This window comes from Pleuronectes platessa, chromosome 16 (genome assembly GCF_947347685.1).
Source record: "Pleuronectes platessa chromosome 16, fPlePla1.1, whole genome shotgun sequence".
In the NCBI taxonomy this organism is placed as follows: Eukaryota; Metazoa; Chordata; class Actinopteri; order Pleuronectiformes; family Pleuronectidae; genus Pleuronectes; species Pleuronectes platessa.
The window spans coordinates 11,631,120-11,651,702 of record NC_070641.1 but is presented as its reverse complement, the minus strand read 5'-3'; the positions used below and the strand labels follow the sequence as shown (position 1 = coordinate 11,651,702).

Below are 20,583 nucleotides of genomic sequence, written 5' to 3'. Positions count from 1 at the left end.
GCACATGACCTCTCTGTACACACATAAGGTTTTCCTGAATGCAAATCCCAAAATTCTGCGTTGTACTTAAAGTTGTCTGCAGGAACAGCTCAGTCACACCCTTGGCTGTACTACATTTCCTCAGTTAAATCCTCTGGCTTTGCTCGCGGCACCACAAAAGGGCCTTTCCAACGCATTTGCATGGGAAAAACGTATTTTCCACTGCAGGTGTTTTATTCATTTTAATTCTGGGACAAACAGAACATGAGTTACCTCTTTTCTTTGTGGCTTCTGACAAGGCCTTTTGTTCACCTTTTAAAAGTGAGGACAGAAAGGCATTTTAAAAGGCGAGTTTCAGAAACCAGGCAGAGGGGGTGTTCTCTGTGTCCTTCATTCCTTCTCGATTAACCGCCTCTTTTTGCCGGGCTTAGATTCATTACAGACTGCTGTAAACCTTTTCTTTCATACAATCTGCTTAGAAACCCGGATGATGGAAAGTTGAATGTTGCCATGTTTTATTATTTCAACCTAAAAAAGTTGATCTGAATGAATTAACCATTGAACGTTTACTCAACAAGATTGGCTTATTAACAGACATCCCAGCATGCAAAGGTAAAATGTCCCACAGCACGTATGTAATATGAGAAAGGTAAGAGGTCACGACCCCCCAATGACAATATGAAATATCAAAGTCTTTGTGGTTGTTATGCATCTCATTAAGATAATTTTTTTGTGGATAGCCATTTTTCAGACGTGACTTTTTGCCTTTCAAAAACAGGAAAATCTCTGGAGCAACTGACTCAGAGATTTACGTTTTCACCTACAGCCCCTCTGGAAAATTCCAAGAAGATCTCCAGAGTTCAGTGCATGTCTGAAAGCCGTGGCTGCTGTGAATAAGAGCTGTAAAAAAGTCCATAAGGAAATAAGGAAATGAGCTGCCTCTTTCTACTGGGCTGGCAGGCAATTTGTAGGCCTTTGGACTCATAAAAACAATATGAGTCATTAAAATGGCCGCTGAAAAAGAGAAGGGCTCCGTTTGTATTGGCTCTAACCTCCCTTTCCGTTCACACTTTATTTCATCTTTGTGCTTCCTCTCAAAGAAAAATACAAAACATGTTTCGCCCCCTTTGAAATCAACCCAGAAACTCCGCTCTATCTGACATTACCACCGAATACCAGAGATTAAATCCAGTTTTTCCAGACAAGCCCACTTCCTCACCATAGTGCCCACAAACCCACAAGTAACCGCCACAGTGTGTTTGATTCCCTCCCCCCCCCCCCCCCCAAACCGTATCAGCGCCATGGGGGATCTGAGCGACCACAGAAGCCTCAGCGGGATGGTAAAATTACAGGCCTGCTATTTATAGTTTGTGGTTTTACAACAATGATTCAATATGAAGCACATATAACAGAGCAGGTAAAGAATCCCAGTTACTCTATCCACATGTATCTAAGACATAAAGCCATGTCCATCATCTCTGTGACTATCCCTCAACTGTCCAAAATGTCTCATTACAGCACGGAGCATCTCCTTTATGTTCCCCGTGTGCACACAATAAAAAACTGAAAACACATGTGCACGCTGAGCTCGGGAACATGTCGTCTATAAACTTGATATTCTACATGATGCATGTAGAGGGGACATGGAAGACATTAGCTCAAAGCCACATCATTCCACTCAACTCATCGTGTTTCCATTTGTTTGATTCTTCAGTTTGTTTGATATTCCTCTGGACGGTTCCCTGGATGGTTCTGATTCTCAAAGCTTTGAAGCGTTCACGTGATGATCTAAGTTGCTGATCTGAAACCGTTTTGAGATCTGCTGCACACTAAAACATCAGGAACAACGTTAATATTGATTTAAATCCACACGGTAAATGTATATATACTGGACTCTCCTAAGCTTTATGGCGAGTTTACTCTCTTTACACTGCATTTATTTGACACTGTCTTTCACTAGTACAGTATCTATCTATCACAAACACTAGTATCTATCTATCACAAACACTGGTAGCACATGGTTGGTTCTGTGTCTCGTCCAGGGACACTTCAACCTGTTGAAACTACCAGTTTAGTCATTGACCTGTTCAACCTCTCTAAAAGGGAAGGGGGCATCCGGATTTGAACCAGAGACCTCTTGATCTGCAGTCAAATGTTCTACCACTGAGCTATACCCCCTACACAGAAACCTCAATGAAGCATCAACTAGATTGTAACAGATCGGGCAAGGATTTATTTGGGATCAGCTCCTTTTTACACGTCATTTAAATATAAATTTACATGATAATGAAAACATTAACCATGATGACGATTAGTATTGACAATAGCCCGACCAATTTATCAGTTGGTCTTTAAAAATTAGAAAATGGCAGCCTTTCACCGATTCATTGGTATTAGCGTAGAAGTTTGCCGATATTAAAACATTTATTTGACAAAGTAAGCAATAGAGCAAATAGGTGCATTTGTGTTAATACATAAAAATATGTTTATTTTCTTTGTATTTGGTTGTTTCCATGTTTTCTTTTAATGCTTAATAACGCTTATGGTTAACCTGAAAAATATCAAGCTTCAATTAAAGTTGAAAGATTTGATACCAACTTTTTTGCTGATTGTTTTCTTTCAACATATAAATTACCTGATATATCTGAAATGTTTTTGTACATATTATTTGTATCTATTATCTGCAACCATAGATCCACATTAGTCATGCTCTGGAATTAACAACTACTTTTATAATATGAACAAGAGCTGGATATTAAAAAGTGCATAGGCTCAATTTGGAACAACACTACACTGACTCTGAGAATCGGTGGGTGAGAGCCGGGCGGTGGGATCAGTCCTCGGTTGTGTTTATTTTTTCGATCGTAGACACACTAACTCTGTCGGGATTACAGGTCACACCAGAAGTGAGAGCCAGAGCTCGGCTTCAGTTTCCCTCCTCGTGCAACGTTAGAGGAAACTCTCCGAGGACCACGGCTGAGAATGCTACAGCTGCTCCAGAGATAAAACAAACACGACCCATTTTTATTGATCTCCAGGGAGTGTTCTCATAGGTCTGAATGGACGTCTTTCAGGTAAATGTAATATACAGATGTAATAGGGTATAAGACCAGATGTGTAGATACAGGTCATAGCATTTCTATAATGCAAGGGACAGATAACGATAATGCAAAAGGCTGCATAAATCATCTTTTGTCTCTCTGAAATATCAATATAAGTTACGTCCTACTATGAAGGAGGAGGTATTCATATCTGTAAATAAAAGTTGTTGTACTGCAACTAATAATTATTTCAGAATGACATTTGTTTAATAGGATGTAGCAATGATCAGTCAAATGTATCAACTAGAAAGTGTCATGATAATAGGAAAAATACTATAAATATGAATATAGTGTATTATACACAGTTTTAACAATTCTATTGTTGTATATATACAGTTTTTACTGTTTTTATTTGCTGTGGCGAGTTCTATTTGCCTTGTTTTTTTCCAGAGCAGTTCAATTTGTCCGGGCTTGCAGGGTCACGCCTTGGCATGCCCCAACATGTCGAACACAATCATCCCTTCTGTGAAACAAACCACTCAGAAATATCAATTGTTGTTACTGGAAACTGGACATTCACTTGAGACCCTTCAGGTTTATGCCTCTACTGAAGAGCTCAATAAACTCATGGGATAAACATTCAACTCAAGAGACCTTGAAAAGCTGTTGACATCTCAGAGTTATCTCCATATCATGATGTAAATGTTAGGAGGGAGGAAAGTGTTGGTTAGATGACAAAAGTGTGTAAAGGTCCCTTCTGTTGAGGTAAAAGGCCGTTTCCTCACTCATGGCTACCTTGCTGGGACGTCCAGTTCGAGGCCGAGCAGACAAGGAAAAAGACATTTAATGACCTTTAGTGTCCTTTCATCACAGTCTTTCTTTTTTAACTATGTCAGGTGGGTGACCCATCGCCGAGATGATTTGCATAATCTCAGCTGTTGGTTTGGATGTTTGCTTGTAGGCAGGATCACGCAAAAACTCCTGAACAGATTTCAATGAAACTTGTTTGAAAGATTGGATGTAGATTATTTTTGTCACTTTGTTTGCCTTGCTTGATAGTTTTTTGCATTTGCATTATTTTCTCAGCAAATAATCAATGTGTTTGATGAGAAAATAGCATATTTAGGAGGAATTAAACTATGACTGGAGCAAAATCTTAAATATGTTTTCATTTATTGTTTTGTCTGTAAGCATGGTTATGGAAACAATAATTGACGGATACCCACAAAACTTGGTAGAAGGATTTGAAAATTGAGATATATATATATATAGGGGGATGCTATGAGTGCAATTTTGTGCGACTCCCAATGACAATCTGGATCTAGTGGATTTAAATAGTGTATGGTAACAAATAAGGCTATCGTCAATGTGTAGATGAGAAACGTAATGAGGCCTTGGCTATTGGGCTTGGTTTAATTTAAGGTTCATTATTTGACATTTCACATAAAGAGGAGGTTGAAAGAGTTGTTTCACTTTTGATTGTTTTGGAGGACAAATTGCTCACTGTAAAGTTTATTTCCTACTTTCTTAACTAAATAAACAAAATCAGCGCTCTGAGGCGAGGGACATTTTCCGCTGCAGAGAAAGAAACGACACAGCAGATCCAATGAAAACAGGAAACTCACGGCCGGTGGTTGATGTCCTATTTTAACGTCCCCCCCCCCCCCCTCTGTTATAATTGTTCCCTTTCACTCTCCTCTTCATAACCAGGCAAACTCATGCTATTTGCATAACTGTTCAGACCTGCTCTTCACCCCCTGCCACTGGCCTACTTCCACTCTGTCAGCCTAATGCTTCCCAGCACTGTCTCTTTGTGCCGTGTCTCTCATTGTTGTGGGAACTTCAAATGACTGATACATTAAATTGGGAGGACTCCAGTCTAGTCTAGTCTGGTCTTTACAGCCTCACTACTGTGTCTCCAAACGGGAGAGAAATATACACTGAGTATTAAATGATGGGGGACAATGGCCCCGTTTCCTTATTTGTTGTCTCCTCTCTCCGCAGTGTCACAGGGACGGCTCTCTGTTGTGGAACATGAAGAGGTGCCGAGATATGATCCATGTGTGTATTATGGTGGAAGAATAGGACTGTGGGATCTGATACTGTGAAAATGACAGGGCGGCCTGATGTGTCAGACTCTCATGGGACGGCAGGCAGAGAGGAGCTGCAGCGAGCGAGGCTCTGGTGGGAAACTGCTGAGGTCACACTCAGGCAGTGCGATGTGGGTGTTACACAGAGGTGTAAAGTAACGAATTACATTTACTCACGTTACTGTAATTGAGTAGTTTTTTTGTGTACTTTGTAATTTTTTGAGTAGCTTTTGAAATGGGTAATTTTACTTTTACTTAAGTAGATTTTGACTGAAGTATTGTACTTCGCTACATTGGAAATGACATCCGTTACGGAGTAAAAAAACAAACAGTTCAAGGCGCAAGGCAATTCTCACTGCAGTGGTAGATGCTGCATAGAGTGGATGACGTTCCCTCACGTGCACGTTCAACATATGAAAACTGATCGTAAAGTTCACTGTAAAGTCACCCCCCAAGACTGCATTTATTTTCAAATAAACACAACAAAGATCGCAACGACATGGTGCAAGCATTCGATTTAGACAGCGTCTCTCCTCAGGAGAAGGAAAACATTCCGTAACGTATTAGCTAGACTTCAGATAATATGAACGTGTTCACCGTTCAAATTCATTATCTGTCATTAAGTTGCGTTCAGTTCAACGTTCTCATAAAAATGAACGTCTTCAATGAACGCGTTCTTTTGAACTCGTTCATGAACAATACTGCCTGAAACTCAACACTGGCCTACCTGCCCCTGCCGCCTGCCAGCTACTCTTCAGCTGTGCTGGATTGCTGTTCACTGCAAAGCGAGCCTGGATGAGCTCTACTCACCTTGAAAATCAGCTGCTGCTCAAACTCAACAAGAAGTTTGTAGACTAGTGCTCTAAAGGTGGGCCAAAGTTTAACCAAAATTTTAAATATACAGTGGGACAGTGGCATTTTAACTTTTTATTTTAACTATCATGTGGTTCATGTCTTGACATGTCCTCCCAAAAGTTCTTAAATGTTGTGTGGACATGTTAAATGTTTAATGTTTGACATGTTTAATGTCATTGCACTTGAAGTCTTGATTCTCCTTTAATTAAAAATAACTGTTTTTGGATTGGATTTATGACCCCTTGTCCTTTTTTGCACTGTATAGGAACAGCCCCCATCAAGTTGTTGGAAGTAACTAAGTAACTTTTACTAAAAGTACATTTTAAATGAACTACTTTTTACTTGAGTAGATTTTTAGATGGGTACTTTTACTTGAGTAAAATTTCATCAAAGTAAAGGTACTTTTACTTGAGTACAATATTTCCGAACTTTTTACACCTCTGGTGTTACAGAGTGTGACTTTTCTTTTTTTATCTAGAAGAATATCAGTGGAAGGCTTATCCTGCCTGTAATGGAAAAAAGACGTCATGGTTTATCAATTTTAAAGTTTTTGAAGGTTACTTTTGATGTATGGGGGTATAGCTCAGTGGTAGAGCATTTGACTGCAGATCAAGAGGTCTCTGGTTCAATTCCGGATGCCCCCTTAACTTAAGAAGCTGTTAAATATTTATACAGTCCCAATTTATAAAGATCTAAATGTAGCTATTTTAGTCATCACTATTATTCGATAAGGTCAAATTAGAATGTTTTTGACTTTCTTTCTCCGGACGTTTTCACTGATCAAGCGCAAAAATGGCTTGAGTTAAATTGAGGAATACGTACTAATGATCTGAAATACAGAAAGCTAAGCATCACCATGCATTGCAATAATGGTGAGGCTTCTCATTAGCTCATAAGAGGGGGTATAGCTCAGTGGTAGAGCATTTGACTGCAGATCAAGAGGTCTCCGGTTCAAATCCGGATGCCCCCTTTCCATCCTTTATGTACAGAGTCAACTTCATCATACACCTGATAAAAAAATGTAATTGGCAGCACTGTAATGAAGAATAAACACTGAAAACAACTGTTATGATATTTGTTCACATAACTAAAGGACATCAAAGTGCATGAAAATACATTATTACAGATGGAGATTAAAAGACATTTGCACTAAAAATGAATGAGAAACAAGAGAATCTAATGAAGAAACATTTCCGTGCAGTTCATTTGTGTGCAGTTCACCACACATATCCATGATTAGTGTTTCTATCCACTGTGAATTACAGTAGTTGCTGCTGAGTCATCCAGATATTTAGCCTTTGATAAATGGTCGAAAAATATAGATATAATAATGAATTAGAATAGCACTAAAAAAAACTTACAAAGTTAAAGAAAGTGATGAACAATTCCCCAGCCCATACCACATCCTTACTCCAAGATTCGTGGAGATTTGTCTGATAGTTTTTGGGTTATCTTGCTAACAAACCTACGAACTTACCAACACACAAAGAGTTCAATATTTACAGAAATTCCTTCCTAGATGGGAAGTTTACTAGCAAGACTCATTGAACAGTGGAGTAAAAGAAGAGCGGTGAAGTTCCCGATGATGCACAAAACCTCCATATAAAGGCAAACAGACGGAAACACTAGTTAAAGCTTTGAAATTAAAAACCCGCACCTTGGTTCTACAATTCTTGTCGAATAAAAGTTTATTATTAATCCAAAATGACTGAAACAAGCTGCGGCGGGAAAGACTTAAGTGAATCCTCTAAATGTTGATGTCATCCGCCATCTGGCAGAAATGAAACTACCACAAACATTCCTCGACACAAAAGGATAGAAAATATCTCAGATAATTTGGCCCCGAGCTTTGTCACAAATTCTACTCAATGCGTCCCCACAGTATACATGCAATACTACATCTCATATGTTACTATTTAAGATTTTAATGAATGTTTACTCTGCACCCAGAGGCTCATTACCAAGCAGAATGATTAATCGCCCCTGCCTCAGTTCAACAGTCTACAGCATTTCGACCTTTGTTGTTTTTACGACTCGTGAGGATCTTTTAGTTCTTGTTTTTGTAATGCGGAGCGGTACAGTTCAGTCATGGTTTATTGTTTACAAAGAGTTGGCTCGGCAGGGAGTCGGGGGATGCACAGCAACACGAGAGGCCAGACAAATTACGGAGCCATGACAATGGAAAGCAGATGTGACTGTGGCAGATGTTGTAGCTAACTTATTTTCTCCCAGCTGAAAACAGTCAGAGACAATAGTTAATCCTGACTAATTGTCAAAGACACTGGTTGAACATACAGTGGTTAATGTGTGGGTTATAAATAATTTTCCCCCATTTCCATGTAAATGTAATAGAGTTTTATTAGCCTCAAATTCAATGAGTGTTGTCCTTAAACCAATTACTTGACATATTGAGAGATTCACTCATTCACTTTCTTGCAACGTCAGACGAGAAAATCAGCAACTCTCTAATCTCCATATGAAGCTACCACTAACAATAGCTTAGGATGAGCTCTACAAACAGAGGCTAGGTGTTTCTCCCTGATTCCAGTCTTGGTGCTGTGTTAAGCTAACTAGCACTGCTAACATATAGACGCAGATGGCCAGAATGAATAAGTTCTTCCCCAAAATGTTGAACTAAATTGATTTAAAATCACAAACCTATCTTGCCTTAAATTTGCTCTGCCCCAATTCAGAGGTTACATCATTGGAGACCTATAGACCGTAAAGTCCAAACTTAAATGTTGGTTAAATCACGAGCTTGTCCCGCCCTTAACATTCGGTCATTAGCAACTGCACTTAAGATAGCTCGGCAGCTTACATAGTTAGCTTGTTAGCTTCGTCACCAGGATCCCCACTTGACCATTTGTCACATGGGAATGAAGCCATGCAATTGTAGGCTTTATTTATGGAAACCTTGGAAATGGTAGAGCATAGTCACACGTGACACCATCAGGCTTCAAAGGCTGTCTCCGATGGATGTGGCCCCTGAATTTTGGCACAGATGTTTGACATTTTTCTGTGATTTTCCCACATCTTAGAAGCTACTATTTATTTTCATGATCCGTTAAATCCATGATCCTTTAATTGCAATTAAAATCAGGGAAACATTAAATGATGTTAAATGATAGCAGGGGGACGCATATAGGACAAATTAACGGATAAGCCCAAGGGGTTACCACATGGCTTATACTCAACATACCACCTGTCAGAAAATCGTGCATCATTACAGAGTCCACAAACACAAACACACACAGTCACACACCTTCTCCCCAGACTGTCCAACCTGGCCAGCTGAGGGAATCCGCTCTGTGTGTTTCTGGGATTAATTTCTGGCAGCGGCCCTGGCCCAGCTCCAGCCGGGGGGAACAAGAGCAGCTTCCATCCCACAGAGCTGCAGTTTATCCCCTGTGGTGGGTCCAACCAGGCTGATCCTCTCATATTAAATGGATTAGCAGAGTCCTTATTCTACTGTCAGGAGCTTGTGAAAAGAATAGGGATTTTGCATGTTGGCATAGTCTTCTGACGACATTTCATAGTGTAAACTGGAAAATCATGTGTGCTCCTGCCTTGTTCACACCAGGACTTTGAAACTGGGCGAATCAAGGGTATATTTCTTCAAAGTATTTGTGAGCAGCGGTGCCAGAAACATGATTCTGTAGCTGCTCTCTGAGAGCATTAGCCCCTTTTAGCTCTTGTTGTGTCCGTGGGAAACTCTAGCATTAGCACTGGTTACAAGCCTTATGATTTCCCATGGGAAACATGCATGACAGGAGCAGGTTAGGTTGGGATCCAAACGTTGCATGGCATGATTAGGATGGAGGAGATCAGGTTGCAGATATCAAGAAAACTCACATGAAGAGTGTGAGGTTGCACACTGACCGCATGCCAGACTGCATTTATTCTCAGACACATCTAAATGGTGATTCCCTCTCCTTGTTTGATGTAAACCACGAGCATGAAAGTGATTATATAACTATTCCACTTCTGGAAGACTGCACTTGAAAGACAGTTAGTGTTAGATCTCATGCCCTGCCGGTCTTTGAACAGACGGATGGCAGGTGCTCCTCCCTGCCTGCACTCCTCTCTTAATCTCCTTCAGAAGGCAGACGACCCCTCATCCTCACAGGCTTCCATACAGGCGCCACGCTAATCACTACGTTTAATTGAAGGCCGTCTGTGGCCGAGCCCTCACACCACAGACAGATGTGCTGAGATCAGGCAAACAGCGTTGACCATGGATCAGCCCCCTGTCCCTGTTCCAGGACCATTGTGTCGTCTATTTCTGGCCACCAGACAAAGATTGCATCTCCGCGGTGATGATGCAGAGTCAGTCAGGAATATGTGTAGACATAAATCCATCTCGGCCTGTGATTAAGATCATTGTTATCTTATTTACTTTTTAGATTGCTAATGAGGAAACACAAGTCTCGCGTTGCAGTGTGGACAAGTAGAGCAGAGTCCTTATCTAAGGACGGATAAGTCCCAAGAAATCTTTAGGAATTTTCATGGTTTCAAATTTTGGAAACATAAGAAAAAAATCGAAATTAGCTATTTTAGTAATCATTTTCATTTGATAAGGTAAAATGAGAAAAAGTTTGTCTCATAGCTTTTACTTTCTCGCTCTGAATGTGGACATTTTAGTGCAAAGTTTTCACTAATCATTCCCAAAAATTACTTGAGTTACATTGAGGAATACGTACTAATGATCTGAAATAAAGAAAGTTAACAAGAAAACTAAATGATGTTAAATGATATGGCACCATGTATTGTCATATCCGTGAAGCTTCTCAAAACTTGTATGAGGGGGTATAGCTCAGTGGTAGAGCATTTGACTGCAGATCAAGAGGTCTCCGGTTCAAATCCGGATGCCCCCTTTATGAGTAACCAACATTTACAGAGTCAACTACAACAGAAATATAATAAACAGCACTGTTTTAAAATATACTCACTCAGTTCCTCAAAATAACTCTTATGAGATTAATTGACAACATACAAGATCAAAGTGGAATGGAATTACATCAGTAGAGATTGTTGTTAAAGACATTTCCACTAAAAACTATTTCCAGACGTCCAACCTGCGACAGATCAGTGGTGATTAAATTCTGTTAAATAAGTCAACAATAAACTATTACAGTCAAGCTCATTGAAAAGTTCAACACATAAACAGATCCATTTGTGCGATTTCTGTATATGTGCATGTACATTGATGTGAGTGTGTCTTTCTGGTTGGGCTCTGTATTTAGCTTATCTCTTTAAAAACACACAGACATATACACAGACACACACACACACTTGGTTTGAGTCAGTCAAAAGATGTTTCGGATAGTTGTGGTCATGTGATCTACAGTAAGGACCCCCTCCATCCCCATCGCCCCCCTCCCGGCTCAGCTGGACTCAGCCCTTCCACTGAGGCCTGCCTCAGTGAGGCCACACCCACTCACTGGCCCTTTCCCACAACCTCCAGGCACCTTGGAGGAAGTCATCCATGCATAACCCTGCTCCTTAATCAAAGGCTGAATGTGGAGTTTGTCCACTGCAAGTGCGGCATTAGCAAAGCACATGCTCTCCTTTCACAGAGAAACAATGCTGCCCATTGTGTCCGGCCACAAGTGTCTATTTTGATGTAAAAGGGATCTCACAAGCTGATGGACAATGAAGAGGGCATTCCAGGAATAACACATTGAGGACTGCACAGCACCGGAGGATTATTGGGCCCTGCAGCGTGTCAGCATCATTCCCGAGATCGACACACTCCATGTTTTACAGCGGCATTAAAAACAACAGACTCCACCACAGCTGATATGGTCGAAGTTAAGAAACCATCAGCTGCCTGAGCTGCAGAGTATTTCAGTGTCTGCTTTGACAGGCTGAGTTTTATCTCGGTTTCGAACTGATGTAACTGGGCCTCTTGGACATGTCAAAATAACAGCTTAGTGTGACAAATGGAGCAGACCTCCGGGTCCTTACTCTGATAACAGCATTAGTCGTCAGCAGGCTAGGGCCTGACACACAAAGCATCCGTGCAGGCAACATGCCACCAATTTACCTGAGTATAGAGATGAGTGTACAAGAATAAATTTAGACGCATCCTGAGCAGACAACATGAGACATTGTCTTCATTCTCCATCCCACCTCCTCTGACCCTTGCTCTGGTTTATAAATAGCAGTGACCCATCTCTAAATAGGACATTGTTTTGTCTATTGTCTTTCCATCCATGTGCTGTCCTGATCACTGATGCTGAAACACTGCGGTAAACATCCTCTGAGTGACCCTCCTCACCCTCCACTCCCATGGATGAAACGTAATCCTCCTTTACACTGTCCAGGCCTCGCTGTTTTAAACATCTGGCCGAAAATCTTCGCTTTCCCACATTAAATATTGGAACCAGAAGTCCAGAGTGGCTTTACCTCCACCAAGGAGGTTATGTTTATACCCCTCTCCGTTTGTTGCATTGTGAGAGGGTGTTTTTTCCAAATGTAATTAATGAATCTTGATGAAAATAAGTATTTTGGAAACCAATATGTATGAGTGTATAAAATTTTGGACAGCTTGATTGAATGGAAGGCCACTTTTGGCGGAGGTGTATGCACTAATGAGTAACATTCTTCTTTTTTTGGGGTTAGTTAGTTGGTTGGTTGGTTGGTTGGTTGCTTTGATGGTTGGTTGGTTAGTTAGTCAGTTTGCTTGTTGGTTGGTTACATTGTCACTTTCTTCAGTATTTCAAGAAAGGGCCCTTGGTGGAGGCATATGCTCAACTGGGTGCCAGTCTAGTTTTTAAATCCTTTTTTTTAGTTTGATGTTTGCTCCTACTGCTAATATTAACAGAAGAGAAAAGTGGATACATCCATTTTCTTTTTCCATGTTTAAGGAAAGAGCGGGAATCCAAATTTGCCTGGACATGGTTCATGGCTCAATTCAACATGATTAGGCTCAGCATCAGCCTGTTTAAGAGGAGCCCTTTAAAAGGATGTTTAGGGGCTTGGGGCAGGGGGTGTGCTGGAGTGTTGCCTCCCCATTCTTCCCATTATAAGGCTTTCTACTTTCTTTGGGACGCAGGCCATCTATCAGGAGCCCCTATAGGTCCTTTCAGAGCCAAATAAAAGGATCAGTGTGAGCAGACCTGTCTGTGGGTTGCTCAGACATGGGAGACAACAGATGTGTTAAACATAGCCAGCGTACTCACAAAAAACTCAGAGAGCCGGGGCTGCATGCTCTCTAATGGACAGGCAGCTTAATGTTAATTGCTGAATGGAGTCAGTCAAAGCTGCAGCGAGCTTTCACCGAGCACGTTCAAGGAATCCCACATCATAAAGGAGACCTCACTTCCCTCCACTTTTAAGAAAAGGAAGAGCGATGCAAAGAATGGCCATAAAATTGTTACAAGACCTTTTAAACAAACTGCACCTTCAAATCCCACAAAGACGCGTGGGTAACTTCATCCGGATGTAAAAGTACAACTGAGCTCTGTTTCCGAAAGGTTTGGATGATTGTGACCTCAAACGAGAGGTGGACATGATAGAATCAATACTACTGATACTAACTCTTGTTTTGAGTATTGCTACTGAATGTCCATAGGATCAATACCTAAAACATTGATCTAATTTACATCACTTAAACATACAAACTATCTTCCTATAGTTCATGCATTGGTTTTCCAATCACCTCAAGGGTTCACACAGCATTCAGATGATAAACATTTATTATGATTCATTCATAATATTAAGTAATAATAATAATATAGTTCAAGATTAAAACACTAAAGTAAATTACCGATATCTCAGATTTGTACTTAAGAATGCTATAGATGTTTTAGTTACTTTCTACCAATGGAATCAGCTTGTCGATGTTGCATTCAGCTCAAAAACCATGACACATTTTTTCTTCCCTACATTATATCACATTGATGTTAATAATAATGAAAACAGAAGATAGTTTCAAAATATATTTTTATTTGTTTCTTGAAAATTCCTGTATTTTGACAAAGGTTCTCTTATTTGTTGACAACAAAATAAACCATAGTGGCTGGCTTTAATACCAAACTGTGAAACCCTGTTGCTGGTTGGCTGCTGGGGCCCAGCTTACCTCATGAACTCCTGTGGGAATCAGGCTAATCCAGTGAGATCACAGCTTTTTTGCCCAAGCGCAGATATTGTTTCATTTACTGACTCTATTTTACACTGTATTCCATGTTCTTATATATTTAAGTGCATGGAGTGCAGCTTAATTAAAAGCAACCAGTACATATTACATAATCTGTAAGTTTCACCAGATTTAGAGAGGCTGAATTCAACTTCTGCTCCCCAGTATCCTCCAGTGACACTGAAGGAGGAGGAGCAAAGGTCCCTGCATCAAACCCCAGAGCCTAAACAATGGACGCTTGGCGTGGACAGCCCGAGGCGAGGCCATCTGCCGCTGAGAGAGTGGAGTCCCTTTGTCAGCTATTGTGGAATGTCGAAGCAGATTGATGAGGGCCGGGTGATTCCTTTAGGGCCCCGGCGAGGCAGCAGGCAGCACAGTGTGACGAATAGACACTACAGGGAACTCCTCCGTCTACTTCTGTCTCCACGTCCAGTAGTCACATGGTGCAGTAGCCAAACGCTAACCTGGGAAAATACTGGGAAACCGTTTTGGTAGACCGATTTTATGTTTGAAGTATTCAGATCCCTTGAGTTCTCAGCAGACATTTTAATTAATAAAGCCTTTTTTGAAAAATAGCTCAAAGCAGGATTGGAGGCATTATTCTCCTCTCCCCCTTGTCCTTCAGAGAAAGTATAAGAATGTGTTGTATGGGAGTCCAATGCAGGCTGGAGGCCACACTAGTGTGCCTCTGTTTGGACGATGACCTCTAACCTCTCAGCAGGTGTGTGTGGACGGCCTTTTGTCGAGGGGAGCCCGTCCAGAAGCTCTCTGGCTTTTGGAGTGGGTGGGTCAGGAGGAGGGTGGTGGTGCGGGGAGAAAGGGCAGATGTTGTATGTGAAATCCCCGGGGGAAAGTGTGCCGCCACAGAGGAAAGGGGTCAGAGCAAGAGGGCGGATCTCTGACACGACCAACACAACAGACAACTCTGGTTTCCATGGCAGCTTGCTGCATCACTAAGCCGTCTGTTCTCTGAGAAGAAGAAATAAATCTTCAGGCTCCGGGATCTCTGACAAAACCTGGCTTTATTCAGCTTCACTTGGCAACAACAAAATCTGGTTCTGAGTCAGGCATCAGATTTAATTTAGTAGGCTGTATTTGAATTCGTATCTTGGGAATCACTTGACTAAATTACTAGTATTTGTGTAATATATTATAATGTATGAGTCAAGAGCCCACACAAATACTTTAACTAATGACGCCTTATTCACTTCTGTACTAACACACATGCAGGATTTTAAATACCAAGCTTTACTTGTAATAGCTTATTTTGATATTGTTGCAGTGGTACTTTTATGTAAGTGAATGATCTCAATATTTCTCCCAACTCTGTGAAGCATAGAAATTAAACTGGAAAGTTAACAAGAAAAAATTATATGATGTTAAATGATATGGCACCATGTGTTGTCATGTACGTGAAGCTTCTTAAAAATGTATATGAGGGGGTATAGCTCAGTGGTAGAGCATTTGACTGCAGATCAAGAGGTCTCCGGTTCAAATCCGGATGCCCCCTTTATGAGTAACCAACATTTACAGAGTCAACTACAACAGAAATATAATAAACAGCACAGTTTTAAAATATACTCAGTTCCTCAAAATAACTGTTATGAGATTAATTGACAACATACAAGATCAAAGTGGAATGGAAATACATCACTACAGATTGTGGTTAAAGACATTTGCACTAAAAACTATTTCCAGACGTCCAACCTGCGACAGACCAGTGGTGGTTAAATAAGTCAACATAAACTATTGCAGTCAAAGCTCATTGAAAAGTTCAACACATAAACAGATCCATTTGTGCGATTTCTGTATATGTGCATGTACATTGATGTGAGTGTGTCTTTCGGGTTGGGCTCTGTATTTAGCTTATCTCTTTAAAAACACACAGACATATACACAGACACACACACACACACTTGGTTTGAGTCAGTTAACAGACCTTTTTTTCCAAGTTCAGTCTACTATCATATTTTGTTTGGATTTTGTGGCAATGTCCGATGCCACCGGGGCTTCCCACACACAGCCAGAGACTAAACTGTTGCTTTTCAGCATTTTATGAACACAAACAAACTCACAAAACTCTCTCAACCAAAACCAAACTAAAACCTTGGCTTCGCAGCTCGGTTCTGTCCGTGTGTCTCAATCCTTCTGTGTCTTTCCCCTTCGGCAGCTCTGCTTCTGCCTTTTGTCCCAGAGGACCGATCAGCTAACAGCCCTCAGCCGATCGATCGTGGAGGTGCTCTCCGAGCCACCTCTGTGTCCACAGATATAAAATACATGTGTGTTAAAGTACCTTGTGATGGATGAGGTACTGAGATACTTAAAGAACCAAGATTTACTCCATTACAAGTATCAGTCATGTATTAGCAGTATATATTTAAGTAAAAGTACTGCAGGAAAAGGGCCCCTGTGAGTGTAAATTTATTCTTTACTCACTTGAACAATTCTATTATTTTGTTGATATATTAATATATAAGTATCATTCAATGTTTGTAACTGGTTGAACATGAGTTTGTTTAACTGTTGATACTGTGGTTGCAAGTTTTATATTTTATAAACTTGTTACGCGTTTTTCATGTAAAATCTCAATCTGCAAAGTGGGTAGAAACTATAATAAAGCAATTGTGGTAAAAGTTTCTCAAGTACTGGCATAATGATGAATGTAGTTTCATTCCACAACTGACAGTTCCTTGTCTATTTTAAAGAGCAGTATTTCATTATTTTCATAATTCCTTCCTTCCTCGAATTGTTTTTCTGGTTTACATTTCTGCAGACAAACACAATCCTAAATCTTGACCGATACACAGCGACTATAATGAGACTCTTTAATGTTATGGGGCCGGTTTTGTCTGCGGAGCCTCGAAGCCACAGGGTGCAGCAGAAATAAAACAGAGATAAAAGGCACAGCTTGTTGTCCTGATTGTTTTTACTGTAGCTGGACTATGACTCATTTCCTTTGAGGCGACGGCTGCGGAGGAATGTGACTTTGATCAAACCCTGGTTTCATCAGGTTATCTCAGCCTCTGCAGTAAATAGGCTATAAACATTGACACCAGTCTGCAGGAAGACTCTGTGGTAAGTTGATCACATCCTTGTTGCATCATTATACGGTCGGACCCTGAATATCAAAGCTCACACTAGGAGAATTGTTTGTGATAAATATTCAAACTCTAAATGTTATAATTAATAAACGACAATGCAGCACACATTTCTTGATCCTCAGAAGTTGTAATCCATAAATAGCTTTAGGGAAACAACAGATATTGGGAAACATCCTGCAAAAGAACTTTTAAGCTGAATTTGCGAGCAGATAAATTGTCTCACACTCCTGGTGTTTTTTTTCTGCCCGACCTTGTCCGCAAAGCACCATTGTTCCTTTTGCCAGGGGTCTCTGTGCGTCCACAAAAGGGCCATCTGACAATGCTCACAGGCCAAGTACTCGCTTCTTATACGTGAGCCGTCAGTCCGGTGATGTATGGCATTTGTATAACATTACCCGGGGTCACAGCCCTATGGTCAAGAAGATCAGGAGGGAATGCAAGAAAGCGGGGGTCAGGGCCCTGGACAAATTGTGAACTTCAACACAGGTCAAAAGATACTTAGATATGCATCTTCAGCCATAACGTTTGAAAGGAACCCTTCACAGCTCCCGATCAAATCTCTATGGAGCCATTGTTGAAGAAACTGAAGGAGCAGCTCAAGAGAACAAAAAGAGTTTCACATCGTACCAGAGTAGACGATCCATCAAAGGATTCAAAAGGCCACGAGCATGTTTTCATGAATACAGGATGAATTTGTATAAAACTTTTTTTCTTTTTGTGCCTTGGAAACACTAGCTGGGTTTGAACATCTCATTCAAAATCTCTTTTGTCTGATTTCTGACACTTTGAAGGTTTACAACTGAGTGTGACACTATTAAAGACGTTCTGAACAGGTTACTAACACGTTTGGACTTTGAAGAGGTAAGGTTAAAATGTCATAATCATCATGCTGACATTTTGCAGATATGATAACATGCAATTTCTAGTATAAAATGGGCTTTTTGTGAAACTTAATTTTAATCTGATTTATTAAAGATTTATTAAAGACAATATATATAATTTAACTAATCTAATGACAGTCTACACATTGTTTTCTCCTGTTTATGATTTGGAACTATATAAGGTGGCATATCTCACATGCATGTGGTGTGAGTGATGAATAAGATTGATGTAGTAATATGATGTAAGATATGTCGTTTTTGTTGCTGGCACACAAAAGTTGTCCCCATGCTTTTGTTTTGGATTAAAGTCCAGGGGATAAGGGCAGTAACAATATAAACACCCAGGGGGAAAAAAGAATCATGGGCAACAGATGAATAAACAAAACCGGTAATTTATTAACAATGAACTGAAAACAACTTTTTAAAAAGGAAAGCGACACTGACTCGCAGCGAACTCAAAACCACAACTTAAAACAATCTAAATGGTCATGCTAACAAAACCAGCACACACAACTCAAGCAGAGGAGATCACCAAATCCAACACACACACATACAGCTTGAATGCTGCCACTTGGCCCACTGGGGCTCACTGAGGCCAACTGGATGCTTCTCTCGGCCTTTTAAACACCATGGCCTTGATTGGAGATTGAGCCCATCCTTGCACACTCACACACTGCATCTGCGGGGAAGAGGGTGGTACCTGAATGGACACCAGGAGAGATAGAGCAGAGAGAGAGCAGAGAGAGAGAGCACAGAGCACAGAGAAAACAGAACAAGGCACAAAACACAGCCCTACAGTAACTTTATTTTAAGGCTGAGGCTGAATTCCATTAGTTCTGCAGATACCGAGTCACCGAAGCTGGTACAAATCTTCCTGAAGTGATCCATGAATGTCTGTACACAATGTAATATCAATCCATTCAGTAGCTGTTGAGGTATTTTGGTTTGGGTGAGACCAACACTGCCGTCACTACAGCAATGTAATGATAAATGTAAAGGTAAAGTAAATGAGATGGAAACAGGTAGAAGAGCTTATCTGAGAATGAATGATTACAGTGCTCCACTTAAGCCCTGAACAAGTTTAACATCATCAATGAAAAGGAAATGGACTCAAAACAAACTTGACCGACGAAGCTTTCCAGTTTGTCTTTTCCATCCTGTCTTCTGCCAGAAAGGATACAGGTACCTCATGCTGTCACAGGCCAACACAAACATGGAAAGCGCATCACTGCCTGAGCAGAGGTGGAGGGAGTAGTCCTTTCCTCTCCGAGGATCTGCCTCTGATTTGCAGGAAAGGGTCATTTTCCTCTGACATCTCTTTGTCTCTGTAGTATTGACGGAAAAGCTCCTGATTTCCCAGGTCATCGCACCGCTGCGTCGCTGCTCGCTGCCAAAGTTTGCCTGACCTGCTCGACGTGACCTCTACGTGAACATAGTCACATCTCCAGGAAAAATCCTTGTGGCTTTGACTGTGTATTTTGATATCTGCACAGATATATTTAACATCTGAGAATGGTATTACCCTGGTCAGGCCATGAAAAACATTACATCAGCCAGCTTTAGCTTCTGCAAGCCAAATCCAGCAGCAGTCTGGAAATAACATAATAAAAGCCCTGCAAATAAATCGCAGAGGGACATCGTATATGGGAATAATGAACATCCTGCAGTTGAAGGCTCTTCAAAGTCTTCGAGGACCTTAAAGTTGCCAATTCAAGCTGCAATGTAGCATCTGGCATCCTTTGTAGATGTCAAATTACAGTTTAGAACAAAAAAAATGCTCTAATACTTTAAAGCTCTGTGAGCCTTTTAGAAGAATTTCATGACAAGTTCATTTTAAAACTCTTCTTGAAATCCTGCAGATAACTAAGCGTCAATTCATGCTCTCATGTTCATGATTGGATTGTGTTACTGTAAGAATCTCTTGTGGAACAGAGGTTTCAAAATGGTTCTTTTTCATGCTGATTCCCTGAACACTGGCCCTAATCAGGATCCTCTCTGTGTGTTGGCGGAGATTGGAATAACAGGACAAATACCGAGTAGGATGTGAGCCACCCAACTCTGACCTCCATCTGCAGAGCTTCCTCTCCAGCCTCCCTGGGTGGGACGCTCCCCAGGCCGCTAGAGCTCACACACACTGTATCTGCTGTTCCCCAATTGCCTCCAATTACGCAGCGCTACAGCTCAGGGTGCCGATGTTAGGGACGCTCATACTCGGGGGTTTATTGCAATTGGGCTGTTGCCACAGGAGATATTAATCTGCAGCCATGGAGCAGGAAATCAAAAGTAAGCTGTTGAACACACTGAATTATAGGGGAAACAGTTAATCCACTTCCTCCACAACAATAAAGTAACAGACATGTTTCTCAGAAAACATCTTAATGCTGAGATCTACAAGAGAGGAATATAATCCGAATACAAGACATTGTGGGAAAGGGAGCCATGTTTCGTTGTTTGCTTGATTTCAGGTTGAGAACGAAAATTTCCCAAGACAGTATG

General features: G+C 40.8%; 5 non-coding genes across 5 annotated transcripts; 4 read left to right on the top strand and 1 right to left on the bottom strand.

Annotated features, from left to right (window-relative positions):
• Window positions 1–2,085: 2,085 nt before the first annotated feature.
• On the bottom strand, window positions 2,086–2,157 carry trnac-gca (transfer RNA cysteine (anticodon GCA)). The gene has a single exon. It is a non-coding gene; the product is annotated as a tRNA-Cys (tRNA).
• A 4,380-nt stretch (window positions 2,158–6,537) lies between these two features.
• Window positions 6,538–6,609, top strand: trnac-gca (transfer RNA cysteine (anticodon GCA)). The gene has a single exon. It is a non-coding gene; the product is annotated as a tRNA-Cys (tRNA).
• A 254-nt stretch (window positions 6,610–6,863) lies between these two features.
• trnac-gca (transfer RNA cysteine (anticodon GCA)) lies at window positions 6,864–6,935 on the top strand. The gene has a single exon. It is a non-coding gene; the product is annotated as a tRNA-Cys (tRNA).
• A 3,832-nt stretch (window positions 6,936–10,767) lies between these two features.
• Window positions 10,768–10,839, top strand: trnac-gca (transfer RNA cysteine (anticodon GCA)). The gene has a single exon. It is a non-coding gene; the product is annotated as a tRNA-Cys (tRNA).
• A 4,704-nt stretch (window positions 10,840–15,543) lies between these two features.
• Window positions 15,544–15,615, top strand: trnac-gca (transfer RNA cysteine (anticodon GCA)). Its single transcript has one exon. It is a non-coding gene; the product is annotated as a tRNA-Cys (tRNA).
• Window positions 15,616–20,583: the final 4,968 nt, after the last annotated feature.